General features: G+C 38.7%; 1 protein-coding gene across 1 annotated transcript in view; it reads left to right on the forward strand.

Moving 5' to 3' along the window:
* Window positions 1–326: 326 nt before the first annotated feature.
* Window positions 327–19,112, forward strand: part of LOC113051011 (plexin-A1-like) — a 103,410-nt gene continuing 84,624 nt past the window's right edge. Inside the window, exon 1 of the mRNA XM_026214585.1 lies at window positions 327–483. The gene's annotated coding sequence lies outside the window, so the exon portion shown is untranslated. The remainder of the gene's footprint in view (window positions 484–19,112) is intronic.

Consider the following 19,112-nt stretch of genomic DNA (forward strand, 5'->3'; position numbering starts at 1 on the left):
CAGATGTTTCATGCACAAGTGAGTGAGTTTCCTGAGGTTTTATGCCACTGATAATACAAATGGATCCGATTGATTGCTGATTGAAAACAAAAATGCTATGGCTCTGAATTTTTGAGAAATGTAACTTATAATAATTATTCTGTGTTGTCTTATACTGTGTTGTGTTTAATGTCGGGATCAATTCTCTACAATTTCCTCCAAAGTGCAAACTGATTTGGCCATTAAACTTCAGCTTCACAGGGTTTATAGTGTCATGGCTTTACACGCCGCGAGGTGGCGCTCTCGAGCAGCGTCCGGGCACGCCTCGCACCTCGCGCGTGATTGATCGTTTCCAGCCCAGCCAGTCCTCGCGCTGTTCAAACCGAGGCTGCTCGCGTTGGGAACACCGACACGCATTCCACTCGCGCCACGGAACGGGATATTTCGGCGAGTTTGGGAATGTAACTATGACTAGGACATGCCATCCAAGGATCATTCGAACGTGTAAGTGCTATAAACGAATTACGTGAACTGTCTACGTTAACATAAATAGAAATGTGAATAGAAATCTTAATGGCAGTAGTTTTGTAAAGCAGGATTGTGTATCCCAGTGCTACGTTGAAACGAGACTCGTGAAGTGTGTAATTTAAGCACTGCTTTGGTGTTCAAGTGTGGAAACCAGCATTTGGCTTTTACACTACCCGAGAACCACGGATTATTCCTTACGAAACTTTAAGAACCTAGCTTTCGGATTTTGAGTATTGATCACATTTAGATATTGTGTATATAGATACGCTTAGATCTCTGGTTTACTGGAACCTGGTTAGTTAGTTGGGAATGTGTTTTCACACAGTCATTTTACAAAAACGTATCCTGGAATGAAAGACTTGGAAACTGTTACCGATTACATTTCCTTGAGCTCGGCTGAATTGGCAGCGCTATAACGTATCGGTTTGGTTTACTTGATCCGGTTTGTATGCTTTCCAAACAAGTTAAACAAACCCGTGCAGTGGTAGACCGTGTTGTGTCAAAGCATTTCGATTCCAGAGAACAACAACAAGCGGGATGGTGAGGGATTGTTCTGGTAGGGTAAGGTTACTGAGAAGAAGAAGAAACTGACTTTCCATTTGCGTTTTGAGCAATTCGCACGTAAATAGAGACCTGGACGTTTCACTCCGAATTGAAAATGGTATCGGAAGTATGTGTTGTTAAAGGGGTTATTTTTAAACTAACGTCACCCCTCCTGTTTCTCCATCCATCTCTCTAAAAGACACCATCATCTGAGAGGACGACATGTTGCTTTTGGTCAAAATCGATAGGCTCTAATTGATTTATAAATTATTAGTCACGGTGTGTAGTGTTAAAAGGGCGTTAACGGCAGAACTGGTTATGGAAGCGGTGCATCTGAAGGTTCTGCCGGTCCGTGGGTGTGTATAAGCACCTACATAGGCTACTATTCATTTAGTTGGTCTTCAATGGATCTGTGATCCTGTGCAGAGCATGAAAACCATATAAACCATTTGCTAGAAGTTGACAGACGTGTTCTACCCCAACATGACCATTGAGCTCGCGCAGGCTTTTTAATGATCTTTGACAGGTGGGTTTTGGTTACTGATGGTCCTTCAGCGTTTAAGAAATAGACCCTAGTAAAACGATTGGTCTCGACATCTCAGACGACTATTCATGGTCCCTGTCTTTCCCATTGTTATCACGACGTGACGGACATTCAGATGGAAATTGGGAATGTGTTTCCTCAGGCGTGAGAGAATCGTTTGTTTAGACTCCAACGGGGATAATCTCACGGGTTGCCGGTGAAAAACGACTTCGGGCCCTGTGGGTCAGTTTCAGAGTTAGAGACATCTCCCTCTTTTGGACGTGTGCAGCCTATTATAAATATATTTCACGTCTGTGTAACGTTAGCCAAACCACTGAACGGTAAAGTTGACTTTATTACCTCACAATTAAGAGTCCTGGATCCTTGTGTGTCAAACAATTTCGATTCGTCAAAGAACTTTTAAGCTTGCTATAATTTCGATTCCTTAAATGTTTAATAAGGACTTTTTTTAAACGTACTATCACGTTGAAACCCTGTTTGTTAGCATTTATCATAACAAGATGGAGTTTGAGGTCTCTTAGACCCAACACAGGCTAACTTGATGTAGTGTCGAGCAAACTTTACCTCAGAATTAAGACCCGTGACCCTACGAAGTGTGTTTTTACCGTGAAAATCCGTAATCGAGATTGGTGCCGGGAGCGTTGGCGATGTGTGGAGTTTGAAATGTGAACTAGCCCGCGTGCTGCTGTAGAGCGGCGGATGTGCGCATGCGCGCAGGCTTCCTCACTGGTGCGACTGGTTTTACTCGGACTCACAGCCAAACTAATGACCAAGATTAGCTTCTTTACCAAAATAATTTATCTCGGATAGACAAAAATGATTGGAAATAAATTGCATGAGCGGGAGAAATAATCACGGAGCGAAAGATACAAGCGCAGCAGTAATGGGCACAATAGGAGATAATTAGGCTATTGTTTTTTTTTTATATAGATTATTATGAGTGGAGTTGTAAGTGAATTTGGACAAATTAAATATTAATAATCGTGCATGGAAGATAGATAAAATCCTGGCAAAATTGCTGCTATAATATGTATTGCAGGTTACTGTACTGTACTATTGTCCATGGTATGTACATGGATAATACAGTGCTACTTGTCGAAAGTCTCATGGCTGAACCATGGTATTTTTGGTTTGTTAGTGTCTGGTGTTTAACTTTGAGAGTGTCCTCTTTGTATATTTTGAGCTCTTCGTGTGTTGTCCTCGTCCCAGGCTGCAGCATGAGAGCTCATAATTGTGGCCTATAGCTCACCCTCTGTTTGACTTCTATTTATAATCTCTCTCTGCATTCTCTGCCATTCTCTCTCTCTGTCCCTCACTCTGTACTGGGTAAATGCTTGTGTGCCGCTTTGAAATCCATAACACAAGGGTTTCAAGCCCCATAACCCGACTGAAAGCAGTCTCTTGGGCTCCTTATGATCTATTGGTCTCTTACATTTTAAGTTGTGTTAGTGAGTTATGAAAATATCGTCTGTGATCAGAAGATGTGACTCCAGAGACATATCACAGCTCTCAAGCAAATCAAAGTGAACTATAGCCGTTAAATTACAGGCCGTGGACACTATTATGAGCTCTGCACATCAACAAACAGTTAGTGAAGTAGACCGTACACGTATTTAAAAACAACAACAACATATTTAAGTGTTGGTTTCTCTAGCTGCATTTTTAAAATTAGCATATTGTGATTAAGCTGTTAACCTGGTAAAACCAACTCAGAAACTTAGAAATGCAGGACGACTTATTCCTTTAAAAAACAAACTGATTTTACATACATGTAAGGTGATCTGTTTTTCCTCATTCATATCACATTCTCTTTCACTCTCTCGCTCTCATTTTCTTACTTGTCCTTAGGCCAGTGGTGATATTAAAAAGCATTTAAAAGGCCTGGCTGTTACTCTGTTTGTTAAAGAGAAAGCAGCGAGAGGTCTTCACACACAGACACTGTTAACTCTTTCCAACCTTCAGACAGTCACTGCACAGTTTGACCTGCTGTGACATCACATGACACTTTCTCTTGCATCCATACTAGTGATATACCGATAAATCGGACGATTTGCCCATTTCTAGACAATCAACATGATAACTTGAGTTGATAAGATGATAACTTTACCCACTTGGCTTTATCCACTATACTTGTTGTTAATGGATAATGGCCAATTCTGGATTTCAAATATTTTAATGAATTTTGAGTGCATGCATGTTTTATCCTGTTGCAATAATTTGTGTTTGTGGCTTACATCACATACATAGGCCTATTGCCTTTTAATTTGACATTGGCCACCTCATTATGTAGTATTTATCAAACCACATTGGTCAACCACAAGTCAACACATCATACTGGAGACTGATATCATGCTTCAGAATGCAGACATGCCCCACAAACTTCAGTAAGACAGTAGTCATAATCATTCATTTTGACCTTTGCAGTTTAGCATTCGGCCTGTTTTTGTATATTACGCATACCTTTTGTATTCTGTTGGTATGTGGCTTTTCTTTTGAAGTGCATTGGTGTTACTTTTTAAAGCGCTTTAAATCAAGAATGTCACAGCGCTGAAGTTCAGTAGTCATGACCAAATCTGATCCAGAGCGAGAAAAGCAAGCATTTAAATGTTTCTTAAATTAGAAAATTGTATCACCTTTGGTAAAACTCAGCAACGGGAACTAGTTTTCGGTGGGATGTGGTTTTTCTTTGGATGGCATGTGAACACGTTGAGTTGGTGGTTATACATTATTAATATCCAGCTTTTCCAGGTTTTATTTTCATCTGCTAGACTTAACTTTTTCAAAGGGCCTCCCTCTCTCTCTCTCTCTCTCTCTCTCATGTGTGACATCTGTTATGTGGAATGAGTTTTTCTCAGGAATGGCTAACAAACCATCCTGATTATACTTGAATGTATATAGATGATGTGAACACATCTGTTGCTTCATAGAGAAGCTTGTTGCCCTTTGCACATTTAAAGAGACTCACAGTTTTGTGTTTGTAATGTTGTGGACTTAGTTGCACAGTTTGCACAGCTAATCGTAGAGTAGGTGCGTCAGTGTCCAGATCAGCCTTCTGTAATTCTCTTCTTGCACAATCTTATGCTATTCAAGAGTTGATCCTTAAAGTCCATGTAAAGCAATATTAAATGTGACTCCAGTGTATTATCGAGACATGATTTCAAGACCACTCAAAAAAGTCCTAAAAGTTTTAAAGGTTTAACTCCACAATTCAGTACTGCATTGTTCACAGTATATGTAACAAATACACACGACAGTATTTAGTTTTCAGCAATACATTTCTAACATTTATAATGTGTAATCTGAATTGCCTTTATGCAGACCAGTTTCAGAAGAATTATATGATATGCATTGTGTTGGTTTTGCACGGAAAATAAAAAAATACAGTTTGAACAGTCGTTAGCGTGATGTGGGAAGCAGCTAGCTGCCACTTTCCCACTGCTTTACCCTCCTCTCATGCTCTTTTTTTGCAATTTCATTGGCTGATTGCTGCTGTCTTGCTTGTGTTTGATAGTGTGCACATCTGTAGCAATGAGCTGGCTGCAATTTGGGGTTTTTGTTGCAGACTTAAAACTGAAGTGTGTGACTTTGCCACTAAATGAAATTGCTAAATAATGACTGTTTCAAACACAGTCTCACTGCAAACTCACGGCGTTGGTTGAGTCAGGCTGGATGGGCGTCTCAAACACATTGATGGCGCCACAGTGTTTACGCTTTTTCAGTGAAAACAAATCAAATCGTTTACTTGAAATTGTCTCTCTTAAGTTGAACATTTTACACACTTCAGCTTTAAAACATGAAAGGGCTTTTGTTGTATGGCGTTGGCTAGTCTTTACAGCTTTGTGTGAAGCACATGCTGTCTTAAACGAATACCTTTTGGTCTCAAGTGTGTTTGAACGGCACAAATAACACGAGTCTGTCCTGTCAGAGAATGACGAGTGAGCAGAATCTGATCTTCGGGTGTGAATCTGGAGCACAGCGTGGGCTCATGTCGGTGTTGTTTGGACAGAAGCTGAAGTATTGTAGAGGAGTTTACAGTTGTGTGAGTCATGGAGATAGTATGTGACTCAGACAGGAAATGGTCATACATCTATACGGCTGATACTACATGTTTTTCTCTCTCTCTGTCAACTTGACTTCTCCCATCACTCCCACTCGCTCTGCTTTTTCTCCCCTTTCCTCTGGGTGTTTTCTTCTACGCTCCTTGCATTGCTCATCTCCTGTGTTTGTCAGTGTTTGGATGTGTTTCTGGTAAATGGATGTGGTCCAGCCCCGAACTGAGATTTGTTTTCCTGTGAATGCAGTCAGTGGCTAAAGCAGCATTCAGGAGGACTGGCATCTACTCCGTGTTTTCTGATTGTTTTTACAGTGCAGTGCTTTTTCTAGATCAGGGCAGGGGTTCCCAGCCACGTTCCTGGAGATTTCGTAGATCTTAGCTTATGCATCTTATGCTTGTGAGTGAAAAATGCTTCTTGTTGTTGTGGTTGATAATTTTGGTAAGGTTCACTGAAAAACTCAGATCGATGAGGCCTACGATCAGTCAGTTTCAAAACCTGTGCTAACTGAAAGCAAGCAAGCTGCCAAAACACTGAATCTGGTATTTGGCAATGGTATAGCATATTGAGACAATTACAAGCAATTGTTTTATTGGTTATTTTAGACCAGACACTCCAAAAAAGTGAAGAAAAAAAAATCCATATTGTTTTGGGAAGTTGTGTGAGGAAATTCAGTGAGTTTTAATCTGATGTGATGACATTAACTAGCATTTTCGGGGAAAAAGACAATCCTCTCTTAATAAAAAAATGACATGAGTGTTAAAGATGCTTCAGGGTAAATTCAGGGTCTTGGAGCAGAACCAGTTGAAAACCGCTGCACTAAAAGCACTTTCAGATTCACAGTCGCTGCTCTGTTATCATCTGTGGTTTCACACAGCGATGCTGCATTGCATTCTCTGCATGTTGCACACACACACACACATTTCTCTTCCGTTAGTATTGTTCTTTTCTCCTCCTGCAGTTAACTGCACAGCCTTTTAAATAATTCAGCATCTTAAGCTCAGCTTGTAAATAATGCGAGCCCACATACAGCACTGCAGCAAACTCCATTTAATTAAATACAACTCAGTGCATTCATAATTTCCAAAAGCCTCTCTAATGCAAATGTTTCAGTTGTAAATGACACATGTACACACACCATAGTTTTAATTATAACGTGCTCTAGTGACAGCTAATGAGATTTATTTCCTTCAGTGAGTTATGGCATTGCTCAAACAGTGTTCTTCCCATGAGCCAATGCGTCTATGTTTGTCTTGCACTAAGTAGTTGTATATCTAGTGCTGTTTTATTACAGGGCTTGCACTATATTCGGATTCCCCTTTGTTTCAGCAATTAATTCAGTCCCGACCGCTCTGCAGTAACTCACCCGCAAATGTAAATTCTGTCGTCTTTTAGTCATTCGCCATTTTGGTTTCTTTTTCCAAGAAATACAAAAGGAGATTTTAGGCAGATTGTTTGAGCTTCTGTTATTCCTACGAGGAAAGTTTGCAGCCGAGCACCAAAAAACATCATTACAGTAGCACATATTATACTGTACTATATGTTTTGTGCCTTAAACCTGCACATGCATAAAATATTAACACAATTCCACTATTGCTTCCTTGCATGCATGTGACAGTGAGGCCTGAAAGGAGCACTAAGGATTATATATGCATGCAAATTAGTGCATTAAGGTTTGCATAAGGTTTTGTCTGTAGTTTGGTCTAGTGTGTTTGTGTATGCGACGCTTTCTCTGTATTTGTTTAGAGGTTAACTGTTAACAGCTCTGTTCGTCGCAGAAATAACATTCCAAATGGCGAATGCATGGAGAGATTAGATGAAATATGGTATTTTATATGGCGGCATAAGTACGTATTCTGCCAAACTTTATGGTGTGTGGCAAACTTCTAAAGCTTTGAAACTCTTCCTCGGCAGGGTTCTGGAGCAGGGCGTTTGTGTATGTGAAGGCCAAAAACTCTCACAGATTGCAGTATGACATTCATGCTTTTATTATAATCCTTCAGTGAGCCTGTCAGATATCAGAGAGGCTGTTGTGTGCGTTGATTGTGTAATCTGTAAATTCTTTACCATGTTAATGTTGTCATTTCACACTTCACTGCATCTTTTAAGGAGCCTGATTTCACATCACTAACATTCCAGCGGCGTGAGATGGAGAAACAGCTGTTTGCGTGTTATTACAGCATAATGTTTTCATTTCAGATCGCGGTTATGGTGTGTAAAGATATATATATTTATATATATATATATATTTATATTTATATATATATATATATATATATATATATATATATATATATATATATATATATATATATATATATATATATAAAAAAAACATGGAATAAGACCTACACTTGGACAACCCTAACAATTGCCTGCTTTATAAATGAAGGGTTGTGTATTGCATTTGATTAATTTTCTTTTTATGTGGAACTTGATAGGCATAATCCGACTGGTACGGTTACGCAAATTAGTAAATCTGATATCAATGCGAAAATGGTGCTATGTGACGCATCAAGACTAGCCTAAATATTCGTAATCAATAAATCTGTCGAAACACCCACTTGTGGTCCATTTTAAAGTTACCCTCGTAAAAAGAAAGGCTTTATTGACTTAATTGGTTCTTTTTACTTCTGTGGAAACTTTACATTCCACAAAAGGGTCTTTATAGTGTTAAAAGGTTCTTAATTATTAATATTCGTCATGCTAAGATTTTTTTTTTTTTTTTTAAGGGATAGTTCACCCAAAAATTGCTATAGTCATTTACGTACCCTCAATAAACCAAACATTTGGTCATCTTATGTGTTCAACAGAGGAAATACATTTTGGGAACACCATGAGGGTTGGTAAATTACATTATTTATTTATTTATTTATTTGGGGGGGTGAACTGTCCTTTTAATAACGGTTCTCTAAATGTTTTTTGGAAGACCCAAACCACCTTTTCAAATCTTTATTTATTTAAAAAAAAAAAAAAGTAATGCATGCTCTTGGATTTTTACAATTTTTGCCCAATATATATCATGCATTAAACCGTGCTCTCCACAGGTTTACACACATCTACATCACACATAGCATCACGCCACAGTGTGTTTCCATGGCTCTGCTCAGAGATGTGTGAGTGTCCATCAGGAATGCGGTGTCACCCACATGAACACGCCGCCCCTGACCCCTTCAACAGCCCAGCATTCATCCATCTCCCTGCCTCTCATTCTCTCGCTCTTACTCTTTGTCTTCGCTGCTTTTGTGTTTGCTAAAGGCCCAGAGAGTCACTGGTGATGAGGCAGCGGAGCACGGTTTCTCTCTCGGGGTCGAATGTTAATCCCACGCGAGCCGCTGATGCAAATGAACGGAGGTCGAACAACAACAACAACAACGGTGTTAATTTGTTAGCTGTATGAGAGGCTGTTCATCTTGTCAAAGAAATTCATGGAAATGTATCGGTTATTATGGTTTTTGTAAGAAGTGGGATGTTGGTGCATAGTTGCTCATCGCATTGGAAATACAAATCCGTTTTTAGATGCAGTTTTGGTTTAAACAGTTGGGAGAAGTTTTATTTTAAACGCTTTAATCAGGACACGTGTGTTGTGTAAGATGTGTATGTCTAAGATTTTACATCCCACCTTTATTGTGATTGAAAACATCCTTTAGCATTTCTTTGGGTTATTAAAAGGCTGTGATATTAATAGCGTAAATGTTTCCCATCAACACAACCTTGGTTATTATGTCAGCAGAAAAGTTGATTCAGAAGTGCAGGAAGTAAATACAATTGAAACAACAACAACAAAGGATTATGACGACAGACTTTTCTATCTTTAGGGTGAAATGCACTGAATCATTCACAATAATACTAGAAACATTAGTGGATTTATTACATGGGAGAGTTGATGTAAATACATTTTTATAATGTGTATATAAAAGACTTTTTAAACTGCTCTAGACACGCAGGTCACGACGGTAGCGCTCTCATGAAGTGTGTGTTGTAGAAATAGATGATAACAGTGGATTTGATTGGTCACGGTTGAGTTGTGTGCTCTCCCGATCACTGAGTCATCACATTTCATTCAGCATATCACACATAAAGAATGTGATTTAGTGAATGAGAGGTTCAGGAAGTTTTTCCACCCTGTTGTTTTCTCTCACTCTGGTCCTGGAGCGTTTCTCACGGCCGGGGAATGTGGTACACCTGGTCGGATGATCTGATGTGGGCTTGTCCGCCTGGTTACTCCCTCCGGCTCTCATCGGACGGGTTTCTGGCTGGCGTTTGGCTCGGTTTGGTTTGATTCTCCCGGGGCGCTTGGCTCGGCGAGTGGATGAACGGGTCGTGCCAGCCAGACGGAAACAAAGAAGCAGGCCAGATCTGTCAGTCACTGGCGGCTGCTCTACAAACACACACACACACACACACACACCCACAGAAACACGGCCGTGTGGAGAGCTGCATGGGAAACTGCTCCAGCTGCCGTTCTGCTGGGTGTTTCCATAGAGTCAGAGCAGCTTATTAATGATTCTGCAGTTTCGTAGTAGTCCGAATAATGTTTAAAGATGATGTGCACAAGTGAAACTTCATTTTCAGTTTGTTTTAAATATAGTGAGAATATGGAGGAAAAAACAACTTGGTATTATTCAGAGACTCAAGTTGCAATTTGGTGCAGATGCCGATATTTATATGGACAAGAAGTGATGCAATTCTGATGCTTTTAATGTAAAGCAATGAGATCTTTATAACAGTACAGCAGATACTCACATAAAATACGTCTTTGTTAGATGATATTAAATGCTTAGTTTGATTAAAACATATAATGCAATGCAATGATGATCGAGAGATGAACTAATAAACGTTCCTCAAAAGCCTGATGATCTTGTTTGAGACACACTAGGATAATCAAGTAAAACTAAACTGCTTCAGTCCGGTAAGCGTTTATATGAAAAGTTATTCTTACTCTGATAACACAAGGCTTGGAGGAGATTGCATGCAACAGGTTTTTCTGCAAACCTTTGAACAAGACGTTTGCATATCAAATATGATGCAGCAGGTTTTACGGGGTTAACTGTGCTTGTATAGCTGTACATCTCTTTTTCCCAGGGTTGTGCTAATGCAGTTTCTTTGTATTGGTTGCATGAGTTTTTTATGATCGCAGTGTGCAGCCAATCACACCACAACCGGCCTGATTTCACCGCTGGGGGTTTCGATGAGAAATCAGCGTCTTGATTGCGCTGGCGTCACACAGATGATTGCAGGAGACACCGAGAGCGTCCTGTGCACACGTCATGCCCGGGACGCTTTCCTTCTGTCTGTGCTTCTAGAGGAAGCTACAGAATAAATGCATCTGATTGAATAATATCAGCACGGAGGAGAGGAAAAGCTCCAAATCCTCAAAAGACATTCCGATACAAACGACCAAGTGGAGAACCGTGTTCAACAAAAATGTTATATGCATGATCCAATCAAATTCTGATGGATGAAAGAAATCAAGTCCGGCTCTGTTGTTTCTTGCTCTTTCTTGAGGTTAAATGAGTTGAATGTCATTTCGTGTTGTGTTTGTATGTGGTGTCAGATCTAAGGTGAGTTTGTTTCGTAGCACTAGAGCATTTATTTGATTGTCGTCGCGGTGAGATCAGATTTGATGTGTCTGATGTGGACAAATACAGTGTGTTTTAGAGACTAGTTAAGACATTTATTGAACTGAAGTCGAGCTCTTGTCAGTAGTGGTTATAAGATTACTATACACTGCTCAGAGTATATGTTATACTGCCTTAATCAGCATGTAGCCTCAAGTTATTCTCTTGGAGATGATCTTCAGACAGAAATCATTCTGATACGCTGATTTGCTGCTCAAGAAACTTTTCTGATTATTATCAATGTTGAAAACATTATAAACGTCTTTACTGTCAGTTCTGCATCCTTCTGAATAATAAAGTTTAATAATGACAGCTTATGTCATTACGTACTACGTTTTTGTACAAGAAAATAAAGCTTTTTTCAAAAATGATAAATTATGTTTTTGATAGCTGTATATACTGGGGGAAAATATTGTTTCCTGAAATCGCTTTAATGTAGTTAGTGAGATTTTGTTAGGTTATGCATAGTTAACTTTTTTTTTTTTTGCATGGCCTGTGGTTTGAAAAAACACCGTCCTCACGATTAAATCTCTCTCATCTTCAGTGTATCCCCGAGCCCTGTGTGTTTGCACATGTTACCTGTATCTTATGTAAATATTGAGAACTGAGAGGTTCGAACCACACACTGATGTGATGCATGCAAATAAAAACTGCTCAAACTCTCAAGGTGAAAGTGTGTGTGTGTGTGTGTGTGTGTGTTGTAGCGGTGAAGTCGAGCTGGTCTGTCCGGTTGAGTCACTGTTAGAGGTTTCTTCAGCGGTTAGGTTATGATGACAGATGCTACTTTTGTTTCTCTGTGCTGTGGTTTGAAGTTTGTTTGAAACCTCATGGATCTGTGGCACACACACACTCGTTCTCATGGCCATGCTGTCTATGGAAGTCAATGGCTACCAGCAACTATTTGGTTACAAACATTCTTCAAAATATCTTCTGCGTTCAACAGAAGAAAGAAACCCATTCAGGTTTGAAACAACTTGAGGGTGAGTGAATGATGATCGTTTTTGGGTGAACTATCCCTTTAATGCTGCAGTGCATTTTCATACACGTTTGGAGCATGTTCTTCAAGAGAACTGTGAGGGACTGTGTGTTCATAATAACAGCAATTTAATATCTTGTAAACGTCTCGATCTTCATTTTCCTCAATTAAAGTCGTAAGCGTCTAATTGTGTGACATCATCACCTTTCCCTGAAGTTGCAGTCAGCACCTGTTTTATACAGAACACACACTCACCATCTCTCTCTCTCGCTCTCGCTCTCTTTCTGTGTGCAATGGCGCAAATCTGCAATTCAATTTGCAACAGTTTAATTTGTGTTTAAGATGCAAATGTAGCCTTTCCGATAATGAGAATGCTAAACAGAGAGAAAGTGTGCTCACACACTCATTCATTAGCTCACGGTGTCAACACACACACACATACACACACACACACACACACACTCAGGCACGAAAATTAGACGCAGAATAGAATTATCTATCTGTAAAGGTCACAAAACGAGAGTAGAGGTGGGCAGAAAATAAATGGGATGGAGAATTTCACTCTTTGACTGTTTTAAAGACCACTAATCCTAAGAGACCGACAAGATACGCAACCGAAAGAGAGACGGGAAACAAAATAGGGAATAAATGAACGTGTGTTTGTATTGCATTTTATATAAAGCGATATTTTATATACAATGTATATAAAATATTACAAATACAAAAAGTTAAGAAAAATTAAACTTTTTTTTTTCAATTTCAGTGTGCATTTAAAATACATGCACTGTAAGTAATTTAATCAAATTAAGCTTGAAATCACAATTATGACTTATTTTTAAGGCTTTGTAAACTGATAATAGCAGTAAAGTATAAAATAGTGTACTGTTATTCTTTTTTAATAGTTATATAGTATTAATAGTATAGTTAAAATTGAATATATACTAACATGTATTTTCTGTGAAATTTTAAATAATTAAAAATATATTAAATATAATATATAAAAAAAAAAATATATATATATATATATATAAAAGATAATAATTTTAAGTTTTGCTTTATAAATTTAAGTGAATGCTTAAAACACATACAATAAATCATTTAATCACACAATTATTCATTTATGTCTTCCTTTAAGGCTTTGTAAGCTATTATTGCAGCATAGTGTAACTAGCACTATGCATCCTTTTTTATAGTTATATTGATTTGTAGTACAGTTATATGCTTGTTTTCTAGTAGATTAAGCATTGCACACGCAGAGATTGCAGAGGTTTTTCACCTGTTCATCATGCATCTGATTTAATTTGGAGAGCACATGTAATGCACTACTGCACCAGAAAAAAACAATCCATTCACTTCTGAAATTCACTTAATTTGCATAACACCATGTGACTGGAATTTAAAGAGCACCCTAATAACTCATTGCAAAACATGGCAGTGGATGTGATGTAATAATGGCGATAGACAGGTGAGCGAATGCAGCATTGAGCCTGTTTTACTAGTTTGTCATTCATTCCCTGTGTGTCATGAATATTCATGCATGCAAATGTTCATGCGTGTGTTATTAACATCATGTAATGACTGTGAGATCGACTGCTCAGATGTGCGTCTTCTCTCAGATCACACCTCGGTCTCGTTCTGCTGTTGTGGGAGATGACACTGTCTGATTTAAAGAGCGTGCACAGTTTTATCTTGTTTTATCTGTACTGTACTGAATCTTATGCTTTACTGACCTGAAAGACAGTTTTGAAGTAACTTGAGACAAAACGTTCAGGTTTTCTCCTTCATGGTCTCCAGTTGGATGATTTTTAATGAGTGAGAGCACATCTCTAAATGCTTTCGATTCACACTCCTAGACGAATCACTCTGCTGTGAAGGATTGGCATGAAGTCACAATATTAAATAAAGGCTGAGGGATGTTCAAGAGACACGCTTTCATAGCTTCATGTCTGTTGAGCAAAACAGTCCGAGGTTGAAGGTCATACTTAATATACTTTATATTAATGATATAAATACTTAAGCGCTTTCCACTACCGTGAATCACTGCAAATGACATAATAAAAGTCCTATGCTGTCAAATTACTTCTGTTTTTGTATATTCATATATTTTGCAGTTGCAACACATGGAAATATAATGTCTAAATATATTAAAATAAAACTGATAAAATATTAATTTTCCTTGTCATTCACAGTGCATCATGGGATTGTAGTTTTTTCACTAATTAAGGCCTTTAAATTCACAGTTTTGTTATTTTCTCAGATTTTCTAATTTATTTATTTTTTGGCTGTTTCCTTATGTTGTGGCTTATAACTTTCGAAATACTTTTTTATTTGTGATCCTTACATTCATTTTTAATTTATTTATGCATTTAGCAGACGCTTTTATCCAAAGCGACTTAGTGCATTCAGGCTTACTTTTTCTTCCCTACTTGCATTACATTTTTACATTTTTCATTTTTACATGCAATCACAAAATGTTGCTACTTTGTTGCTGTTTCTAGGGTATTCTGACTGGTTTCGGTCTCGTTGAAACATTGTTAGATCAGATAATGGGCTCCTATAATAATTTTTATTCTAAATGTGTGGTAGATGTCACGAGTGCAGTAAACTGGACAGGTTTCCGGAAGCTCAAAGCTGCATGCAGGGGCAGGGCTGGCGATCAGGGTGTGTGTGATGGGGGTTTAACTCCTCCATGGTGTGTAAAGAGGGTTAAACGATGGGGGAAGTGTAAACAACATCTGTTTAGCCCCCCACCTTCCTTCAGTTTCTGACTAAGTACTGTTAATACTACAGTAAAACAGTGTCACATGCTTTTAGATTCTAAATCTACATTCATTGTTTGAAGAAATTAATTGTTTGATTTGTTTTAGTGTAGTACTTTGGGGTATTATTGTGTAAATGTTATGCATACAGATAATAAATGTTGGATGCATGGATATATTCACCCCCCCCCCCCCTTCAGTGTCGTATCTGTACTGCTGGATAAACACATCAGTTCAGTTTTGCATGCGTTCGTTTGTCTGCAGCTTTATTGACTGTTTAATTAGTGGGATAATGAGCTGTGAAATGACCGTGCCATCGCTGACTGGGCCACTTCCTGTGCACTCATGTTTTCCTTCCTGTCCAGTTTAAAAGTTCAGTTCAAATATCAGTACATAAGATGTTAAAAGTGAAGATTCACCCAAATATTATATATTAGAAGCGATTTAAAATTTCATCAGAAATCAGAAAGTGCCTTCCAGTTCAAATAATCTTATCTTTGAATAAACCTTGTGTAAAAGTGTCTTAAGGCATTTCAAAATTAGTCAATATTGCTGTAGAAAGTAAATTTCACAAGCAACCAGCAAATGAAGCATTGCATTAAATGTGAAATTTTGACATAATAGTATTTTCAGGTGAAATACTCAAAAGCATTTTTACAGTGTGGAAAGTCTTGTCGAGCACATTGCATTGTGGGATTGAGTATCTGTAATTGTTTTTGCAGCACATCATTTGAGTAGGCATATTGTGCACATAATGCTTATTGTACTTTCTTTTATAAGTATGCCATAGTTTGCCATACAGTTTCTGTTTTTTCAGTATATTGCTTTTGTTTGTGCGTTTTAATCCAGTGCTGTTTGGGAGTGTGTTCTGTGTGTATTTGCGCTCCATCTGAGAGTCGGGTGCTGTAATTGATATGCCACAAGTAATAAATCAGCCGGCCGCCTGCCACCACTCGCTATTATCTGAGGAGACGGGTTTAGAGGTCTGTCCGCAGTGTGTGGACGTGAATTTATGCTGTTTTCTGAAGCAGAGGAGCAGTGAGACGACTCGCAGAGTAACGTGTCCTCGGGCAGCTCTGGGAAAAATAGAGAATGAATTGACTTCCATATTAACTGTGTCTCATGTTCCTTACGCTGAGATATACTCCAGCGCTTGTTTCGTTGGTGTGTGGCGGTTTCTAAGGATGAATCTCACAAAACCTGTCAGGAACTTTCTTGCTCGAAGCATTTTTTGCTTAAAGATAATGTTTTTAAAACCATTACAGGCATTGTATTGCATTTCCTTGATGCTGTGGTAGTTTTAAATAATAATTGAATAACATTTTAAAAAGTGTTTATGCACAAGTTATTGTATGCTTATAAATGCCTAAAGCTTGTGGTAGATGTGTCCGTAAATAAAGGTTCTATGACTGTAATGTGTTTGCACAGTAGTCTGTCTGTGGTTTTAGGAAGAGTGTGAGTGGTTCATTTGACAGAAGTAGAATCTGATGCCAGTGATAATAATGAGATGGACTGAGATGCATGACATAAATAACAACACCTTAGATAACTGCAGATTGCATGGACATATATATATATATGTATAATATTCAGTGGCTGTTTCACTCGTTTGGCGTCCGTGGATTCATTGATTGGTGTCATTTAAGCAGTTTCTGATCGTCTGAAGAGCAGGTACTCATGAGAAATTGGCAAATCTAAAAGTGGAAGATGAGAACACAAGATGAAAGAAAGCCTTCAGGGATGTTAGACAAGAGTTTCTTTCATCTCTTGATGAGATTGATAATTCTGCTCAGTTGTCAGTACTTTCTGAGGCGTTTAGGGAGACATTCTTTCATTTATATTTTCACATTCATTCGTTTCAATGCTCTTATCTCTGAACTCGCTACAGATACTTGTGTGTTGACTGTTTTAACTGTTTCACTGCCATGTAGCTGTTGGAGGACACCCTTTTCACTCAAAATACTCACATTTCACTGCTGGTTATATACTCTATATAATTGTGTATGTGATGAATAAAAAATCTTGAAGGACACATAGATGTACTTTGGTTTGTTATATATGGTCGACTCTGTCATGAGAAAAGTGGTTTGGGAATCTCGTACAGGTTTCTGTCTTAATCATTCTTTATTTTGTGCACATGCATACACAAATATTACATGTGTTAATGCAACAGGCATAAAAAATAGCCTAATTTGATGATTTGCCTTACTGTGGCGGTACCATAGTAAAGAGATGGTAATGGCATGGTACTGAATGGTTAAATTAATGTACTTTTGTAGTATTGCAAATAATACCACGGTACTACCATGGCATGGGTTACACTGGCAATGTTTGTAAGGGTTCCCATACTATATGGAAAAATAACACCACAATTCAAAGTTTCTATATAAAATATGAAAACAGCTTATCTCTGAAATGGAATGGTTTTAGTCGGTTGGTCCTCTGCTGATAGACAGAGGAATACTTTCCCTTTTCCGGTCTATTTTCACGCATGTTTCTGGAGCTCTATGGAATGACGCTACTTCCCATCATCCCGTCCTTGGGGAATGATGGACAGATAAGAAGGGCCTCAATCACCCGAACAGGAAAAAAGCAATGGAGATAAGAAATGGGCAAAGAAAAGGAGAGAGAAAGGAAAACATTCTTCCTATTTTCCCTCTGCTCTATCTCCCCTTTTTATTTCTTTTATCTTTAATCATTTTCGCTTGCCTCTGGCTCTCTCCTGTTGCTGAGATTTTCCTGTTTTTGTAGTTCTGGCACCCATTTTTTTCCCCCAGTGGAAATGGTGAAGGTGAACGTGTTTTTACTAACAATTAAGTAGATAGTAATTTTTATCAGGTGATTTATCCAAAACAACTACAGGTATATTTCCTTCTTGAGCAACCTGAGGTTAGGTTTCAACCATAGACTGTATAACATGGGCGCAGTGTCTGTGATGTCATCCGTAGTTTTCTGAAGAGCATTTTTAAAGCCCAAAGTGGGTGGAGCTGGCTGCTGAAACCACGCCCACCCAGCTCAATGGTGGTGACAACAGTGGAAATTCAACTGTCACTCAAGTGGCCACGCCCTTAATTATGCAGAACTTTAAGGCTTAATATAATTTAAACAGATGGGTGATAAAATAATTCACCCACCTCATATGAAGGACAAAATTAGCTATATAGACCAAAAACTATTTTTGTACCAGGCCGTAAACCATATTTTTTTCTGCTGAAAAGTTGGGCATTTTAACATGGAGGGGGGGTGGGGGGTCTATGGGATTGGCTCCCCTTTGGAGCCAGCATCTAGTGGCCAGTGGATGAATAGCAGATTAAGTCACTTCCATGTTGGTTTCAAGTGAGAGAATAAAAGGTTGCCGCTTGGTTTCAAAGCCGCCCTTTTGAGTCACCAGTATAGGGCTGTGCGATTAATCAAAATCAAAATAAAATCACGATATGAGTGTGCGCAATTTCTAAATCAAATCTAAGCAGCGCTTCTAAGTGGAGCGCGAGAACAGAGCAGACTGGGCATATGCCTAACTCCAGGTTCACACACACTGTCTGTGATGCGTAGCCTTTTTTTTTCCCGGGCCCATGTTAACAGAACAGAACGTTTACACTGCACGCGGTAAAAGATGAGAACAGAAAAGGTTATAAATAGAAAGGTGCGAAAAGATTTAATATCTTGCGCATGAGCACAGAGAGAGTTGTGAGTGCACAGGACACCGGTTGAGTGAGAGGAGACACATTGTAAGGCAGCGTGTATCTGAGCCTTATACAGTCTATGATCTGAGCACGCGCGTCTGGTTTTGTTAACAGAGCAAAGGAAATCTCTACCCTGCGTGCGAGCGGATAGATTCACACTCGGGCATGATTTACATGTGCTTTCGCCTTACAAAAATGCGCTCTCATGGCTGCTTTTGAACCATGTACACGTAACTTACTGTATACGCTCTGCAGATGTACGTGTGAACCTTGGGCAATAAATATATCGGGGAAAACATAACACCTAAGGCACCGCTACAGTGAGCTTTATGACCAATGCATGGCAAAGAAACAAAAAAAAAACATCCTTGGACACGGGTTTTATTTTATTTTTTTATTAAAAATTTTTTGCCATACGTCTAGATTT

The sequence above is a fragment of the Carassius auratus genome, chromosome 31 (assembly GCF_003368295.1).
Source record: "Carassius auratus strain Wakin chromosome 31, ASM336829v1, whole genome shotgun sequence".
Classification (NCBI taxonomy): domain Eukaryota; kingdom Metazoa; phylum Chordata; class Actinopteri; order Cypriniformes; family Cyprinidae; genus Carassius; species Carassius auratus.